Source organism: Mus musculus, chromosome 13 (assembly GCF_000001635.26).
Source record: "Mus musculus strain C57BL/6J chromosome 13, GRCm38.p6 C57BL/6J".
Taxonomy (NCBI): Eukaryota; Metazoa; Chordata; class Mammalia; order Rodentia; family Muridae; genus Mus; species Mus musculus.
In genome coordinates this window covers 101024019-101043994 of record NC_000079.6, presented here as the reverse complement: position 1 = coordinate 101043994, position 19976 = coordinate 101024019, and the positions used below count along the sequence as shown (strand labels likewise).

The 19976-nt window shown below is 41.4% G+C and overlaps 1 long non-coding RNA gene and 1 pseudogene across 2 annotated transcripts in view; one reads left to right on the top strand and one right to left on the bottom strand.

The window, feature by feature from the left end:
* Positions 1-19976, bottom strand: part of Gm41042 — an 82838-nt gene that overhangs the window by 36027 nt on the left and 26835 nt on the right. The window contains exons 1-2 of one of the 2 annotated variants that reach the window (XR_873871.1): positions 15306-15441; positions 13318-13375 (exon numbers count right to left, since the gene is read on the bottom strand). This is a non-coding gene — a long non-coding RNA (predicted gene, 41042). Of the gene's footprint in view, positions 1-13317; positions 13376-15305; positions 15442-19976 lie in introns of those variants that run through there. The other variant, XR_873870.1, reaches the window with a different exon arrangement.
* Hmgb1-ps9 lies at positions 3874-6344 on the top strand (annotated as a pseudogene).

Sequence of the window (19976 nt, the reverse complement as noted above, 5' to 3'; positions counted from 1 at the left end):
CTGAACAAAGAATTCTCACCTGAGGAATACCGAATGGCAGAGAAGCACCTGAAAAAATGTTCAACATCCTTAATCATCAGGGAAATGCAAATCAAAACAACCCTGAGATTCCACCTCACACCAGTGAGAATGGCTAAGATCAAAAATTCAGGTGACAGCAGATGCTGGCGAGGATGTGGAGAAAGAGGAACACTCCTCCATTGTTGGTGGGATTGCAGGCTTGTACAACCACTCTGGAAATCAGTCTGGCGGTTCCTCAGAAAATTGGACATAGTACTACCGGAGGATCCAGCAATACCTCTCCTGGGCATATATCCAGAAGAAGCCCCAACTGGTAAGAAGGACACATGCTCCACTATGTTCATAGCAGCCTTATTTATAATAGCCAGAAACTGGAAAGAACCCAGATGCCCCTCAACAGAGGAATGGATACAGAAAATGTGGTACATCTACACAATGGAGTACTACTCAGCTATTAAAAAGAATGAATTTATGAAATTCCTAGCCAAATGGATGGACCTGGAGAGCATCATCCTGAGTGAGGTAACACAATCACAAAGGAACTCACATAATATGTACTCACTGATAAGTGGATACTAGCCCAAAACCTAGGATACCCACGATATAAGATACAATTTCCTAAACACATGAAACTCAAGAAAAATGAAGACTGAAGTGTGGACACTATGCCCCTCCTTAGAAGTGGGAACAAAACACCCATGGAAGGAGTTACAGAAACAAAGTTTGGAGCTGAGATGAAAGGATGGACCATGTAGAGACTGCCATATCCAGGGATCCACCCCATAATCAGCATCCAAACGCTGACACCATTGCATATACTAGCAAGATTTTATCGAAAGGACCCAGATGTAGCTGTCTCTTGTGAGACTATGCCGGGGCCTAGCAAACACAGAAGTGGATGCTCACAGTCAGCTAATGGATGGATCACAGGGCTCCCAATGGAGGAGCTAGAGAAAGTACCCAAGGAGCTAAAGGGATCTTCAACCCTATAGGTGGAACAACATTATGAACTAACCAGTACCCCTGAGCTCTTGACTCTAGCTGCATATGTATCAAAAGATGGCCTAGTCGGCCATCACTGGAAAGAGAGGCCCATTGGACACGCAGACTTTGTGTGCCCCGGTACAGGGGAACGCCAGGGCCAAAGGGGGGGAGTGGGTGGGTAGGGGAGTGGGGGTGGGTGGGTAAGGGGGACTTTTGGTATAGCATTGGAAATGTAAATGAGCTAAATACCTAATAAAAAATGGAAAAAAAAAAAAAAAAAAAAAAAGAATATATCCATTAAATACGCATAGCTAGACTTGACACATACTTGTAATTTTAACTAGTCAGAAGGCTGAGGCAGGAGGATTAAAAGTTCAAGGTCAGGTGTTGTAGAGTGAGTTCCAGACAATCCTGAGAAGCTGGTAAGACTCCCTCTCTCAAAATAAAAGATTAAAAAAAAAAAACAAACTGAGGTTTGCCTAGCATGAGCTAGGCCCTAGCTTCTCTTCCCAGCACCTACAAGTAAATAAAAATGAGGAGAAATGGGAAGAGGATCATAAAAAGAAATTCAAAGAAAAAAGTAAAATTAAGCTATTTTGTTGTAGTAAAATCATGTGTGTTCAATGAAACACTTGTCTTGGGATGTCAAGGCAACAGTCAACAAATGTTCCTTATGGGAAAGCAGATAAACGGAGCTAGTTCGTGACAAGCCAGGTGGCAGTACACTGCCAGTCCTAACTGGACTTGCAGGGATCCTTGTTTTAGGGTCAAAAAAAAAAAAAAATAAAAATAAAGAAAAAGCATACAGTCCCATGGAAAAAGCCTGTCCACTGGGCATGAAAGCCCAGAGCCACAGAACTCTGGAGGCTGGCAGAGGATATCCGTGTGCTTGAGGCCAGCCTATGCTATATAGCCAGACCCTGACTCAAAATAGAGAACAGAGAAAGCCTGTCTATTACATACAAAACTGCTAGAAATTGGTAGAAAAACAAAGAGGTTTGTTGTTGTTGCTTTGGTTGTTGCTTTTGTTGTTGCTTTTGTTGTTACTCAGTAGAAAGCATTTGGTCTTGGGAAGAAGAAACCTTGGACTAAATTTATGGCTTGAGTAGAAACTCCAGGAACAAAGATAATCCCTCACTTGCCAGTCTTCACTTGGCTGTTTTTGCCCCGCCGCTTACACCAAGCCTTGCTGTGTGATTTATTCGTGCCGTAATGCACTCGTACAATTGCTGTTTTGATTATTATCTCCTACTTAAAGCTGAGTTGGCACTTTCGTCCTGGGGCCTCGTTTCCAGCAGCTTATAAATTTTATGAACAAATTACTTTTTATTTATCAACCCCTTCTTCTGCCCAGCAGTGGATTTTTTTAAAGGGTTGACGGAGAATTCACAAACACTACTTTTCAAATGAGAAATCCTAATGAAGAAAGCTACAGTCCTTACAGGCAAAATTAAGCCAACTTGTTGCTTTCTTTTAAATTATTATATTATTTTGAAATTTGGATATATATATATATATATATATATATATATATATATATATATGGAAATAATGCAAAGCAAAATATACATGCTTGTCTTTCATAACCAAAGTAATTCTTTGTAATCTCGCTTGTTCTGGTACATAGTTTCTGTGCTGGAATGTTTCTGGAACACATATAATCCCCTAGCCCCACCAAGTTATGCAAAAAGAAGTTGATAAGTTCATCATGATTCCAAGAGTGGCACTTGACTTACACAGGAGAAAGGGGCTGCCAAGCTCTGGATTGACAGCATCCTCTCTCAGCAGCACTGTACAAAGACGCTGAACTCACCATGAGGAGGCAAGGGTGACAGCCATAAAAAGTGCTGTGGAAGAACAGGACCAGCATTCACGGGCCACTCTATACATAACTGGAAATTTACATCATTATCTCATTTAATCTCCATAGACTAAACAAGCATTACTGCCCTCACCTTGCACAGAAAAACACCAGATCTCAGGGAAGCCAACCACTTTGCCCAAGGTGACACACAGCATTTTAATTTTGGATAATGTTTTCAAACCCCCTTATTTTTCCTATCACAGTCCACTGCAATGCTTTTAAGAACCATAAAAATAGAATTTCATGGAGGTATAATAAATACTGAAGAGATTGGAGGTCAAGGGAAGTCAGGAATTTAGGGAGTTGATATCTCTACGATGGTTTGGGAGGTAAAAAGAAGGGCCAGAGCCTTGTGGCCAGGAAACCCAGAACTCCTCCTCCATTCTGGCTGTAGTCCACTCCCTGTGGCCATCTTTTCAACTACTTTCTAATGCCCAGTACAACTCAGGAAGGAGAGTGACACTCTTTTTAAAAAGTAAACTGAGAAATATAGTTTCCCTAGATATGTATAGTCAGTGCTATCCAAACCTCCTACTAACTAGATAGCAAGCCAAAATTAACCCACAGCCAGAACTCTAAGTCTCACAATTATCTAAGAAAATTCAAAAATGGATGTCAGAGTCTGGATTTTAAAAAAAAAAAATTTACCTTGTCTTTAGCAAACAAGGGTAAAATACCATATTCTACAGGACCAACAAAAACAGCAATAATTAATAAACTCCATAGACCTAAAGCAAGTAGCTCTGAGTTCTAAAATAAGAAAGCATTATTAATGTGATAAAAATGCAAAATTCAATGATGATAATAATAGTGAAGACTTTTACTGTAAACAGACACCTGAGATGCCAATTCTGACTCAGAATCACATATTAAAAATGAAATTCCATTCTGCATCTAGTGGAGACACAAGATGGCTCCACTTTTGTGTGTCTGTGTGTGTGTGTGCATAGAGTGTACATGAGGTGTTTGTAGGATAGCATACATGCCATGTTATGCATATGGAGGTCAGAGGACCACTTTGACAATGATGATGATGATGGTGATAATGATGATGATGATGGTGGTGATGATGATGATGATGGTGGTGATGATGATGATGGTGGTGGTGATAATCCCATTCTTTGCTCACATCAAAATCCATCTTCTTCAGCTTTTCAATGTAGAAAGAAGACCAGATGCTCCCCAGGAATTTTTCAGGAATTCAGCCCCAGACTGGCACTTCTGAGTCAGCCATCCTCATGGATGGAGCAGCTACTAGACTCTCTTAGTCCGCCATTGTTGAACCACCTAAACTGCATTGTGTTAGCCAATCAAACAGTCCTTTCACTATATATTTATCTATTTATCTGCTCCTCCAGAGCGACCTGACTAATACAATATCTAGCATAAAGGAGGCACATGATATTCACCTTGCTCTCCGCATCCTGTACACTTTGAATTCTCTAAGTTTGAAAAGAGAGAAAAGACAGACTGTCCCCTACTATGGAAACTGAAAGTGTTAGTCCTTCATCACAAGGGCATATCTGTGAAGCATAAGCTTCATGGGGCAGAAAACCATATTAGACTCAGTCCAGAAAGCTCTCTCTTACTGAAAGCACTCATTCTTCATTTCGTTGTCTCTGTGATTACGCCTCTCTTCTCTACTCTCCCTCTCGTGTGATGAAGGCAGCAGCAGTAGCTACAAGGCCAAACTTGTGTGGTCCTGAAGCTTGATAATGCATCTCAGTTTAAATATTCATAAACCAGACATCTCTTAAGAAATTACTATCTAGACACAGCCATTGCAGTACATTGAGCTCCATAGAGACAGCGCCAGGGCAAGCGCGAGCCGGACGGGCACTGGGCGACTCTGTGCCTCTCGGAGGAAAATCAACTAAACATGGGCAAAGGAGATCCTAAGAAGCTGAGAGGCAAAATGTCCTCATATGCATTCTTTGTGCAAACTTGCCGGGAGGAGCACAAGAAGAAGCACCCGGATGCTTCTGTCAACTTCTCAGAGTTCTCCAAGAAGTGCTCAGAGAGGTGGAAGACCATGTCTGCTAAAGAAAAGGGGAAATTTGAAGATATGGCAATAGCTGACAAGGCTCGTTATGAAAGAGAAATGAAAACCTACATCCCCCCCAAAAGGGAGACCAAAAAGAAGTTCAAGGACCCCAATGCACCCAAGAGGCCTCCTTCGGCCTTCTTCTTGTTCTGTTCTGGGTACCGCCCCAAAATCAAAGGCGAGCATCCTGGCTTATCCATTGGTGATGTTGCAAAGAAACGAGGAGAGATGTGGAACAACACTGCAGCAGATGACAAGCAGCCCTATGAGAAGAAGGCTGCCAAGCTGAAGGAGAAGTATGAGAAGGATATTGCTGCCTACAGAGCTAAAGGAAAACCTGATGCAGCGAAAAAGGGGGTGGTCAAGGCTGAAAAGAGCAAGAAAAAGAAGGAAGAGGAAGATGATGAGGAGGATGAAGAGGATGAGGAAGAGGAGGAAGAAGAGGAAGATGAAGATGAAGAAGAAGATGATGATGATGAATAAGTTGGTTCTAGAGCTGTTTTTTTTTCTCATCTATAAAGCATTTAACCCCCCTGTACACAACTCACTCCTTTTAAAGAAAAAAATTGAAATGTAAGGCTGTGTAAGATTTGTTTTTAAACTGTACAGTGTCCTTTTTTTGTATAGTTAACACACTACTGAATGTGTCTTTAGATAGCCCTGTCCTGGTGGTTTTAGCCACTAACCTTGCCTGGTAGTCTGGGGGTTGTAAATTGGCATGGAAATTTAAAGCAGGTTCTTGTTGGTGAACAGCACAAATTAGTTATATATGGGGACAGTAGTTTGGTTTTTTGTTTTTTGTTTTTTTCTTTTGGTTTTCTTTTTGGATTTTATTTTTTTCATCTTCAGTTGTCTCTGATGCAGCTTATACGAAGATAATTATTGTTCTGTTAACTGAATACCACTCTGTAATTGCAAAAAAAAAAAAATTGCGGCTGTTTTGTTGACATTCTGAATGCTTCTAAGTAAATACAATTTTTTTTATTAAAAAAAAAAGAAATTACTATCTAAACAATATTAGGAAGTTAGAGACAAAATAAATAACCCAATCAAGAATGGACAAGGTATCTTACAGATATATCTCTGGAAAGGACATTATAATACCCAAAGGAAAAAGAAAATGTCCAGGCAGTCTGTGAGATAAAAACAACACCATAGTGGCAAATCACATGACATCTGCTAGAAAATGAAGTATTGCAAGTATTAGCAAGTGCAAGGAGAAAAGAGCCTTGTACACTGTTAGTAGGAACATGGATTAGTACAGCCATCATGGGACATAGCATAGAAGGTGTCCAAAAACTAAAAATACAGTGGTCATTTGACCCACCCATTGAAATTCTGACTATATCCAAAGAAATTACATTAGCATTTTGAAGAAATATTTGCATCCCATGTTCACAACACTCCTATTCACTATTAATAACAGACAAGATACAAAAGCAACCCATCAGTGGGTGGATAGATGAAATATTATAAAGACATACAGATACATACATATACACAGACTTCAAATTCTATTCAACCTTTGAAAAAGAAGACATCTTGTCCTATGCAGCAGCACTGATGAACATGGAAGATGTGTTGTGGAGTGGAACACACCAGGCACTGGGGGTAAATACTGCACATGCTGACAGAGAGCACAATGACAGTTGTCGTGGGCTAGGGGTGAGTTAGGAGATTGAGTCATGGAGGATCAAGGAGATGTAGATAAAAGTGAACTTCGTGTGGTCACACCAAGTGGCAAAGTTCTAGATCTATTATTCAGCATAGTGAACTTGGATGATAATCACTTCAAGTGTTGTTTGTGATGTGACTTGTATGTTAACTCATGTGGCTTAATTATTTGTAATATGTACACATATCAAATCATACTTACATAATAAATAGCTATAACTCTTATTAGTTGATATGGTGGCTTGAATAGGAATGGTCCCATAGATTCATGAGTTTGAATGCTTAGCCCATAGGGAGTGGCACTATTGGGAAGTGTGTCCTTGTGGGAGGAGGTGTGTCACTGTAGAAGCAGGCTTTGAGGTCTCATATGTGCTCAAGCTAGGCCTAGAATGACACACAATCTCCTGCTGCCTGCAGAATCAAGATGTAGAACTCTCAGCTCCTTCTCTACTCTGTCTGCCTGAATACCGCCATGTTTCTCATCATAAAGATGATGAACTAGACTTCTGAAACCATAAGGCAGCCCCATTTAAATGTTTGCTTTTATAAGAGTTGCCATAGTCACGGTGTCTCTCCACAGCATTAGAAACTCTAAAACTGATTAGATTTTAATGCAGCTAGGGGAAATTAATTTTTAAATAAAACTATAACACCTTGGGCTGGAGAGGTAGCTCAGTGGTAGATAGCATACCTAGCTTGTGAGGTTCCGAGTCCAACCTCCAGAACCACAAAAACAAAATGAAGCAACTACCTAGTTTTACTCGGTCCTCAGTGGCTGCAGCAGGGATATCTCAGTCCAAGTCCAGGCCTGTGACCAGTATTTGAGCCTCTTTTCTGCAACATTACCCTCAACACTGGGTGTCTTCAGCCTTCTATACGTGTATACAAGCCCCTCCATTCTTAAATAGTACAAATTCCACTTCTGTGGCTTACAACCGAGAAGTCTGACAAAATTAAACAGCTCCACAAGCAGCTGCCTGCACAACCCACCAGCGGTCTTCAAAGGATAGCTTATGCCATTTACAGAAAGACAATATTTTATATGCTCTAACCACTAAGCTATGCCATGTATATTTTAGAAAATTCTCATTTAACAAAAATTGAGGGGAGATATAGTTCTCCACTACTGCTTTAAAAATCATCTATTAATACTTATTCACTAGTGTGATATATGTTAAGGGGTGGGAACTTTGGCTAATGATTATGTGATATAAGTATAGAGTCATCACAAATAACACTGATGAGCATAAATAAAAGACCCAGAGAGCTGCCTTGCCCCTTCCCCCATATCAGGACAGAGCAAAAAGTATTGTCTGTGAGAAAGAGGACCCTCTCTAAACATCATCTTAGTCTTCATCTTAGCCTTCTCAGCCTCTAGAACCGTGAGATATCAATCTCTGTTGTTTTTGAACTGCCTAACTGTGATATTTTGTTATAGTCACCTGAACAGATGAAATAATTGCTCAAGCACTTTATGCCCAGCTACTACATGCCCCTGTGGTATTACTGTTACGTGATATATGACACAGCATATATGGTATATTCTGTATTAAAGACATGCTCAGAAGTACCAGGAACACATGTGCAGAGTATGTAATTTTGTGTGCATCTGTGTCTGCACTTGGGGGCAGGTAGGTGCTAAAAGAGAGTCAGGAAGTAGTTCTGGGCTCCATCACCACTGACAGGAGGTCATGTGGAAGGTCTCCAACATTTCCAGACTCAGAATTCTAGCAAGACTGAGTTGTGACTTGTAATCACTAATAGCCAATGTAAGGGCCAAAGTAGGACAGGACTAAGAAAATAAAATAAAATAAATAAAATAAAAATGTTTATCATTTACTAATCACTTGGTTTTTAATAGAGAGAAAAAGAAAAAGTTTATTAGTAGTAAGTTATGTAAATCTAACTGGACTACATACCTTAATTTGATTATTCAAACTAACTGTCACTCAAGGTAAGAACTATGTGTTAGTTAGCATTTCTATTGCTGTGAAGAGACACCATGACCAAGGCAACTCTTATAAGGAAAACATTTAATTGAGGCTAGCTTACAGGTTCAGAGGTTCAGTCCATAATCATCAAGGCAGAAAGCACGGCAGTATTCAGGCAGGCATGGCTCTGGAGAAGTTGAGAGCTCTACATCTTATTCCAAAGGCAAACAGGAGAAGACTGGCTTCTAGGCAGTGAGGAGGGGGAAGGTCTCTCAAAGCCCACCCCCACAGTGACACACTTCCTCCAAAAAGGCCACACTTCCTAACAGTGTCACTCCCTGGGTCAAGCATAGTCAAACCACCACAAACTGTTTTTATAAAATTACCTGGATGATACATAAAGAGACACATATAACATCTTGTTGTTGTTCTTGTTGTTATTTCTTATTTTGTTTTGGGGTGGGTTTTTTTTTTCTTTTGCCACAATGAATTCTGCTAGAGGACTAGAAACAAGAAAAGTTCTTGTTTGTCCCTGCAAGCAAAGGACTCCAGAACATAATCTATAGCAAAACTAAAGAAAATCACATGACTTCACGAGGCAGAGCCACCTCTCAAGCTTGAACAAACAGAGGAAGGACAGCAAGGAGATGTGCTAAACTTCCTTGAGGCAGAGGCAGACAGGTCAACACTGACGGCTGTTATGGCTGAACTCATTAATCAAATTGATCACACAGCTCAATGTCATCAAAAAAAAAAAAAAAGAAGAAGAAGAAGAAGAAGAAGAAGAAGAAGAAAAGAGTCCTTAATGTGTTTGATGGAACCAACCAGATAATTAATTAAATAGATGGTGATGCCAGACAACACAGTACAAGCCAATGTGTGTAGAAAGTGCCTGTCACTTCAAAGGGGGAAGAGCCAAAAAGTAGAAGGAACACCAGATGAATTCAGACTGAGAAAATGATGCAGAGGGGGAGGGAGCCGGTGAGAGGAGGGGCAGTCACTCCTCGGGGCTGTGACTTGTATCAGACAAATGGGAACTCTGATTAGTCCCTGGCTGCGCTGCTAATAAGGTCGAATTCCTTGGATTACCTGTGATTGCAGCAATTTTCAGAGCATTTGAATGTACAAAAGACAGGTGAATGATGGGAGGGAGGGGAGGGGAGGAAGGAAAGGAGTTTGTGTGGTATTTTTAATGAAAAATGAAGGCGGAAACCAGCCATGGAATGTCACTGAATAAAAACTGAGGTGACAGAGGAGCACCCCGCAGCCCCCCCCCAAAAAAAGGAAACACACATCCAGGCAGCTGTAAATAATGGTTCCTAACGAAAAGCTGTCCCCATCCCTTCCCGACTATGTTTCGGAACAAACACTTGCAAATAGCTAGCTCAATTCTCTTTTTTAAAAATGAAGCATGTCACGTAACTATTTTCTGATGGCAGTGTCTAATTATGTGTGGTGGGGACACCATGGTGGGTCGGCCCTGTTTTCTGTGCTGTGACCTTAGCAGATCTAAGTTCCTCTAATGTGGGCCCACACAAAGTTACCAGCCAGCCTTCAATCGACTTACCTGAGCTAAGTACCTACTATACGATGGGCGCGCCTAGGTGGGATCATAACAACAAGCAAAACAAATGGAGCACATGCAGGAAGGCAGATGGCTATGCATGGCAGAGGACAGGGCAGGGCAGGAGGAAGAGGATTGTAGAAGAATTGCATTACAGTATTCCACAAGAACATGGGTGAGCAGCTAAGGATGGGAAGATGACCCTGGGTCCTAAGTTCCTATCATTTTTTATTATTTTTAATGTTTTCATTAGCGTATAATTTCTAGAAATAATAATGGCTTCATTATTAGATCCTCATATATGTACATAATGTTTATCTTGCAAAACTGGAATGCTGTAAGTCTCTCCAGCCCTCCTTTCTCCCCCAGGTCCTGATGACCTGAGTCTGTCTGTGTCTTTATGAATTTGACCACTCTGAGGACTTCACAGATGATGAAATGATCAGCCTAGGTCAGGTCCTAGGCTTCTTCTGAATATTAGGAATGATCAAGTAGACATGGCATTACTCCTGGAGGCCTCAAGAAACAAAGTAAAATGTCCCTCAGTTCCAGGAGGAAACAGAAATCGAGAACCCTTTACTGCTGCTACGTGCTGCTGGGACACCCCAGTATGCCCCTGGCTATCGGGCTCTCTTCCAGCAAATGCACAGGGCAGGTTACAGAGAGCAGAAACCTGACACAGCTGAGTTCCTAGATCCCTGCTGATGACTGACATCCAGCTGGGGTCGCACGGGAAAAACATTGCCACAAATTCTCACAAATCCTCCAGAACTTTCTCCATGTAGTCAGCTGCGAAGTAGTGCAGTCCTAGACAGCACATCTGGATTTCAGCACATCTGGATTTAAGGCCTGGCTCCCGCCTGCGATGCTGTGCATCTCTTCTTTCTCAAAGCCTGGTTCTCTCTTCCTCGCTGATATAAGTTCATCAGAAACCTTTTCTTCGAACCTAAGAAAGCACCAGAAATTTCTCTTCATAGGAGGAGGGGAAAACAGGACTCTGGTTGTCCCCAGGAAAGGATCCCCTGTCTTAGATTCAGCACCACAGCTGGGGGACAGGTCTCCTTAGAGGCTTATAAAACCCAGTGTGGCCCCTCCCCTAAGCAGCACAGTCTAGCAGACTAAGGCAAACAGCCTGCTCCAGAACCCTGCTGCCTGACTAAGCCACAGCCACTGCAAACCATACATGGCCTAGCAAGGTCTCAGCAGAGCTGACTCTACCACCTGAGCCCCACACAGGAGCATTCTCATGTATGTGGAAGCAAGATCAGGCCTCCCTTGGACTCCTGAGAAATGTCAGCCCAGATAATGGGCTGGGAGCCGCAAGTATTAAACAAGCTTCGGACTGGAGAAAAGCAGACATGAGAATTGAAATCCGTTTCAGGAAAGTGCTCCCCTTTGTATCCCTTCTGCCTTTTGCTTATTTTTGTAATTTTAGTTAACTCTGTTTCATGAGAGTGGGTCTTAACTACTAACTTGAAAAGACTTAACAAATGACCTAGGACAACAGTTCTCAGCCTGCTGGTAGAGACCCCTTCACAGGGGTCAACTAAGGCCATCTGAAAACACAGATATATATGTTACAATTCATTTTTTAAAAAAAGCAAAATCAGACTTATGAAGTAGAAATGAAAATAATTTTGAAATTGGGGGTCCTAAGGGCCGTGGCATTAGGAAGGTTGAGAACCACTGCTCTAGGAGATGTATCTCTAAATACATCTATGAAGATATTTCCAGAAAGGGTTAACAGAAAGGGGAAGACCCACCCTCAAAGAGGTGTCACCTTCCAGTGGACACCCAGATATGAAGAAGTCCAAGAAAGCAGTGTGCAGTCGCCTGCCTTTACTGCTTTCTGCATAAGCTTCGCTGTTGCTGTTACCTCTGTCTCCTGCTAATGTTAGACTCCAGCTTCTGCAATGTTCAATATGGTCTCAGTGCAGGCAACTCTCCAGGGAGGTCAGGCCTTCAGCACCAGACAGACACAGTCTGACACAGCCTGACACAGCCTGATACAGCCTGGCACAGCCTGGCACAGCCTGATACAAAATCATCCACCTCCGTAAACTGGGCAGCACGAGGTTTGCAGCCTCTCCAGCATGTACAGAGCCATGGTCAGACTCTCTAGTCCCTATCCATCCAATCAAATCCCCCTTTGTTATATATTTGTAACTAATATATAACAATGCACACACATGCACATTCTTGGCCTATTTCTCTAGAGAAGCCTGGCTAATATATTACATTTCCTAAGTTATACATGTTTAGTAATATTAGAGACTGCAGCTAAGAGAGACAGAAAGGAAAGGGGGATCCAATTATTTAATCATTGTATCTTTACTTTTGGCCTTCTGGATTTATATTTATATTATTACACAAGCTACTGTAATAAAAACAGGCTCAGCTTGAATTCCATCATATTATTATGACAACTTTTATATACACATATATATCCATACTTACAATGTTAGAACATCCTCTTTAATGGCTATATTTTAATCCACCAAAAGGGATACACTACAAATTATCACCAAGTCCCTATTGACTGCTCCTGTTGTTTTCAGCACTATTTTAAATATTCTTGTGAAAGGGCTTTTGTAACAGACTAGCCTCAGGCCTGTCATGATTCAAGCATTAAAGTGACATCATCAGGAATCAACCTATCTCCAAACCTTGAGTTCCAGAGGACTCAGTTTATCATTACCTGGGGACCATGTGACAAAATAGCCACCAACAGCTCCTGCCCTAAAACATCATGATTAAACTAGTCTCAAGGTAGACATCCATTTGGCTGGCTAAAGACATAGGTCTTGGCCTCACTGATTTCTGTCTGTGGTCAGAAAATACAATAATACGATTAGCCAAGCCTCACACAAATAGGCATTGCAACCAGCTTCCTCAGAATATCTCTCTGTTCTTTCTATGATTAAGCTACATCCCCTCCATGAGTCTCTGAGATCTGAAAGTCAAACCTAACCACTGTCACTGAAACTATGCAATACTGGAAGAGGAGGGTGGCGAGGAGGAGGGAGGAGAAAGGAAAGGAGGGGGAAGGAGGAGGAGGAAGAGAAGGAGGGGGGAAGGAAGGAAGCAAGCAAGCAAGCATTCATATATACACACTATTTTTAAAATGTGAATAAACATTGATTTCAAGAGCTGGAGAGACAGTTCAATGGTTAAGAGCATTTGCTATTCCTCCACAGGACCCAAGTTCAGTCCTCATTAGACAGCTCCCACGCACCTGTAAGTCTAGCTCCAGGAACACCGACAACCTCTTCTGACTTCCACAGCCGCCACACCTATGTGCACAAACCCAAGTTCAGACCCATATATATTAAACATAGTTTTTAAATAAAATATAAAAATACAAATAAATCAGAATAAAAGTAAAACACAAATTAATCAGGCATGAAATCTTCCCAGCCCATAGTCTGACTCTCTCCCTTTCAGTCCCTTCCATAGTAAGTTCTGCAGTTGGCTCTCCCCAGGTCACAAAAGCTGACTGTTAAATAATGATAAATCCTTCAAGAAGCTTGACAAATCCCTGGTAGATTGGAGATGGCCATCGTTGGAATATTTACAGTGCAGAAATTGGTAAGTCTTTCTAAGTCTCATCCTGCATGTACCTGATGTTTTAGATTCCTCAAATCCCAACATGCCACTCCCATCAGAGCCTGTGCATTATGAAGCAAAATGAGCTAAATTAGATTACAACCAAAAAGGATTTAAAGCTCAAAACAGTATTGATTGGGACCAGCAAGATGGCTCAGTGGATAAAGGCACTTACCTACTGGTACCAACATGATGGAGAGAAAGAACGACTTCCACCCATTGTCCTCTCAGTTACACACATATTCACACTGTACCATACACACACACTCACACACAATTTTTTTTAAAGTACGTACATGAATAAATGCATATGAGAAACAGCCTCAGGCTAAGATTTAAATATGTCCCCCAAATTTTATGGGTTGGAAATTTACTCCCCAAAGTTATGTGCTGATGGTATTTAAGAGCTGGACTTTAGGAGGTCTCTAGATTAATTCACTTACGGTTAACGGACTATACTATAACGACAGTGTCTTTGTTATAAAGTGTACCCTTGCTGGTGTCCTTGCTGTTTCACGTTTGTGGTATCCCCCCTCTATGATATGAAGCAGCAGGAAGACCCTCTCCAGATGCTGAGCAAGTGCCATGACTGTGTTCTTGGACTTCCCAGCCTCCAAAACCATGGGTTAAATAAACTTCTGGGTTGTGCAAATCACTTACTATGGCGGATTGAGTGTGAACTGTTCCTCCATAAATTCATGTGTTCAAACACCTGGTTTCCTGATGGTGGTGCTGATTAAAAGGGTTGTAGACTCTCTAGGAGGTAGAGCCTTTCTGAAGAGAGGGAGTCACTAAAGGTGGACCTTCAGGCTTTCTAGCCCAGCCCCACCTCCTGCTCACACTCAGCTGCATCAGTTGGGATGCAGTGTGACCAGCCAGCCTTCTGCCCCCATTACCACACCATCCCTGCCCATTGTCATCGTGCCTTTTCCTCCATGATGAACGTCGTCGTCGTCCCTCTGGAACTGTAAACCAAAATGAGCCCTTTCTTCCTTCAATTGCTTTATTTTTTAATCACAGCAACATGAAAGTAAGACACTCAGTGTAGGTGATCAGCAGAAATGAGCTAAGACAATGGGGAGAGACCAGAGGCATTTCTTGATTGAGAGGGTCTTCTTTCTTTAAAGGCCAGGAAAGGCCTTTGATGATCTGATGAGCCGGGCCTCCAAAGCTGCCAGAGCCAGCCCTGTCTGTACCGTCCGTCCGTCCGCTTTGATTTAGTGCGGGTGTCTGCAGCCAGCCTCGGCTTCCTGTTGTCTCTTATGCGTCTTTTGATCTTCAGGCAGTTTTTATTCCCAAACTGCACATGTGGAATGTGACTCTGGTGGCTCTGTGTCAGCCTGCATTGCCTTTAGACTTCCTTCATTTGAGGCATAGATTGTTCTCCATATAAATCTCTCCCTTTCTCAAATCTTTGTTCAGTAGTCTGAGACTTCAACGTGCTTCCATATGCTCACCATTTCCCTTTAGATATGTTTATGCAGAATCTTATCAGAGCCCTGCGAAAACCATAAGGCAAAGGCCTGGCATAGCTCAGCTGGTAGAGTGTTTGCCTACCATGCATGAGCCTTTGGGTTCAAACCCTAGCTTCCCATAAAATAGGTCATGGTGGCCTACCTGTGAAATCTCAGCACTTAGAAGGTAGAAGCAAGAAGATTGGAAGTTCAAGATCACCGTCAGGCACATATTGATCTGGAGGGTGGTTTGTGGTACCTGAGACCTTGTCTCAAAACAAAACAAACCAACAAAGCAAAATATGAGGCAGATATTATTAAGACCATTTGGCAGGTAGGAAAATGAAAAGCCAGACATTTACTCAGGCTCCCATAAGTACTTAATGGCAAAGCAACGACTGGAACTCAGCACTCTAGATGTCCCATTTATTATTCATTGATTCATTCGCTCAATGATACTTAATAATGTGCTTTAATGGCTGTTGGTCCTTAGCTAGTAGGATGTCACTTGGCTTTATTACAATAGTCTGATTCCTAACTGCTGAGAAATATATATTAGAGCATCACGTATATCCCATAAATTTCAACTATTCAGTGTCAGAGAAAGAAACAAGCTCAGCCCCTGGTCCTGTGTGGAAGGAACTATAGCTTCCTCTCACAGAGCTTATGAATATTCTACATTCCAAAAGAGCTGCTCTGCATTCCACAGGCAAACTGAACCCCATGGCAGTGCCAAGGTCTCCCTAAATCCCTAAATCTGTGAAAATATCCAAGGTGGTTTTAGAGCAGCTTGGCCACCAACAATAGAAATCAATTCTGACAACCTCAAGAGAAAGGGACTTATTTGGGGCATGTGCAGGGGACCAAAGCAAGCTGGGGACCAGACCTTGAACCAGGGCAGGTCCAGGATATGGAGAACAGGTACTGTCTTACCACATACCTAGACTCTCAACATTTTCAATGATTATTTCACAGAACCTGTGACCGAGTCCCAGAGCACCAGTTCACACATGTTCCCATGGGAAAAAGAAGTGCTCAGCTCTAGGACAAAATTGAGATGCTGTCATCCAGGAAAGAACCGAGCACGACTCCTGGCAAGAGCCATTGACATTTTTGTGTTCTCTAGAACCCACAGATGATAGGCAGCAAATGATATCTTTCCAAGCAGTATCTTTACAGGGGCTCACAGAGGTAGGCTACACAATTGGTATTTTCTCAGTCTTACATAAAAGAAGGTTTCAGAAAAGCTAAGTGTCTTTGCCAAACTCTCTTTTCTTTTCTCTTTTCTCAAAAGGCTTCAATTCAAAACATCCACCAGGTTTCAAAAATACACAAGTATTTGCATAGTCCTTACGTCTTGTACAGATCGCTGCAATAAGCACCTGTTGATTTCCTGACTGACATTGTTTTCTCCCAATCAGCTTTTCTTCACACTCCAGCCACAGTGATCCTGGTTATTTATACATCAAAGAAACCTGAGAGAGCATTCAGTAGTTAAGCCTGCCCACTGCTCTTGCAGAAGACCCGAGTTCCGTTCCCTGCACCCATATCAGGCACCCATAACCTGTTATAATTCCATCTCTGGAGAATCTGATAACTTCTGCAGGCACCTGCACTCATGTGCACATACTCATACACAGAACCACATATGCACATAATTTAAAATAAAGCAAATTATAAACATACATATCGAAGTACATCAGTCTAGAGTGCTAAGCCTGTCTAAACCAACACCTCTGTGATCTGACCCTTAGATCCCTCTTCTACCTCATCTGCTGTCATTTAAACTAATTGACTGTTGTGGCATTTACCAATATTTATGATATTATATATCTATTTATTTGTTCATAGACCAATTTCTCCTTCAAAATGCAGTACCTAGACACCAAGGCCTCTGTTTCATTTATTTCTATATTTCAGACCTTAGTATGGTGCCAGACACATACTAGGCCTTTAATACTCTCCCATCTAAGGAATGGACAAATGACCCCTTGTTACCTGCTTAGCAGTATGTCTAGTGGCTAAAAAAAATTTTAAACATTTTTTAAAAACTATACAACTGCAGACTGTATGGTACTGATCACAAGTCTTGCTGTTGGTCAGTCTGAGTTGCCACTATTAAGCAATTGGATTTATATAAAGGAGAGAGAAACGTGGCTCTCTCGAAGATAATATTGTAGAAGGATAAGATTTGTACTGGGATTCAAAGGGCAGGTCATTTTTAAGTGAGAAAGAGAAGAAAGAAAGACTTCTCCGGTTGTTACACATATTGACCATTGGGAACCACAGCCCCCAGCTTTTGCCTCTCCATGCATCTCTGAGCAGTTCAATTGGTGTATGTTGAGTTTGAAGTTCCGGTGAAATATGTCTACCTCATGCTGGGAAAACTGAACTTGGAGCTTGGTCTTGAGACTTAGAACTGGAAATCTCCTGTAGAAAGTTGATGCTTGCCATGAACACTATCCAAGAATTTCTAGCTTCCTTAGACCTCAGCCTAATACCCTCCAGGATTGGTGCTTTCAGACCAACAATGGGATTCACAATGAGAACCCACACATTCCACCTCCAGCTCAGCTGAGCAGCTGCATTGCAAGAGTGGGTAGCATCAGACTGTTCCTTGAGGTGCACATGCCCATGCTTAGAGCACCAGAGGCTGGAGAACAGCTGACCTCACATCTCAGACAGTTCTAGTTTATTCCTCTGCTCCAGCATAGTTATTAATCATGCCCCATTCACTCTCCAAATCACCCTAGTTCAAATGACAAATTAGTCAGTCTGTAATTCCCCCAAATGACAAACTGCCCAAATAGCCAATTTCCTTAATGACCCATTCCTCAAATGACCAATTTACGTAATGTCCTTATGTCCTTTAACTTTCTAGTTTAGTCAGTTTTTATTTTACTTTCATAATACCACTTTTAAAATGTTTAAATAGTGGCTTGGGAGATAGGTCAGTCATTAAAGTCTTATCATGCAAGCATGAGGACCAGAGTGCAGTCTGAAGAACCCATACAAAGAAAAACTAGAAGTGGGAGCCTATGGGCATATGCTTAGGACACCAATACTGGCAGACAGAGACAGGCAGATTCCTGGAGTTCACTGACCAGACAGCATAGCCTACATTCTAATCTCTTGGCTGGTAGAAACTGCTGCCTCAAAAGACAAGCTGTACAGTTGTTGAGGAGAAACATCCAAAGTCGACATATGGTCTCCACCCATACATACAACCCACCCACACTTGTGCACACACACACATAATAAACCTTTTTTTCTCTTAGGTCTGTAACTCCACTTCCAGGAGATCTGACACACTCATACAAACATGCATGCAGGTAAAACGCCAATGCAAATGAAATAAAAGTAAATAATTTTTTTAAGTCTCCTAGCTCTCTAATGCTTGAGTTAGATACTTAAGCCGCAATCAATGCACAGCCCTGCCATGACCCCACTCCTGCCACCTGAGGACTGAACTGAATTCTGCACACCTTCTCCAGGAGGCACCACCTACTCCCTCTACAGCTCCCAACCCCTGCTACCCGCTAACCCATCGGTAGAACTCCATGAGCCTTCCACAGACTTCTAAGTATATAAAACAAGAACATAACTCAACAGAAAGTTTCCTGCAGAAGTTGTGCCCAGGCCTAGCTGAACCAGAGCTGTTTCTGATGACTCACACATCAACACTGAGTGGTTCCCAGATGAACCCAAATGCCATCTGCCTGGTGCAAAATGTGTCACATTAGGGTAAGAGTAAACAGAGATCTAAAACCCACTCAACAAAAGTGGGGCAGATATTCACACAAAGAAACACCACCATTGGCCTAACTCCAGATGTATAGGTCCCATCATATAAACAAGCATGAATAACCAGGGTAATATATAATATCCAGAAATTAGTACTACTTTAGTAATGTTCCCTGAGAAAAGCATCTTAGATGACACCCCAGACAATTAATTCAAAATAGCAATTATAAAGGAACACAAAGAAGAAATTAATTAAATACTGGAAGGAATATCAAAAAGCACAAACCACTGAATTAAATAAAGAAAAATCAAGATGAAAATAAGCATTTAATAAAATAAAAATTATAAGAGTAACTGGTGGCCTCACTGAGAATGGCCCCCATAGACTCATATATTTGATTACTTGGTCCCCAGTTAGTAGAACTGTTTGGAAAAGATTAGGAGATATGGACTTGTTGGAGGAAATGTGTCATTGGGGTGAGTTTTGAGGTTTCAAAAACCCACACCAAGCAGCTGGGGGAGCACCCTCATAGAGGCAGGGGGAGGGAAGATGGGAGAGGGGGCTTATGGGGAGGAAACTGGGAAGAAGATAATATTTGAAATGTAAATAAATAAAATAACCAATTTTAAAAATCAATTACAGATTTTTATAAAGCTATAACAATTTTCAGATCATAAATTAAAAATATTTAAAATCATATTAAATTTCTGGGGAAAAAAGCCAACACCATTTCCAGTTAGCTTGCTCACTCTGTCTGTCTGTCTATCTATCTGTCTGTCTGTATGTATGTATGTATGTATGCATGTATATCTGCCTCATGCTTATGGATCTGATAGAATTTCTGAAGAAAGCTCAAATTGACATGAAAATTTCAATGATTCAAGTAAAAAGGTAAATGGAAGGCTTCACTATTATAAAAGATCAAGTAAACCAAAAAATATCAGAGCTTAGCAAAGACAAATTGAATTAATTAGAGAAAATGATAGAAAACATTGAATCTTTTTTTAAAAAATGAACATAACATGCAGGAATTCTGAAACACTATAAAAAGAATAAATCTAAAAATAATAAATATAGAAGAAGTGAGTG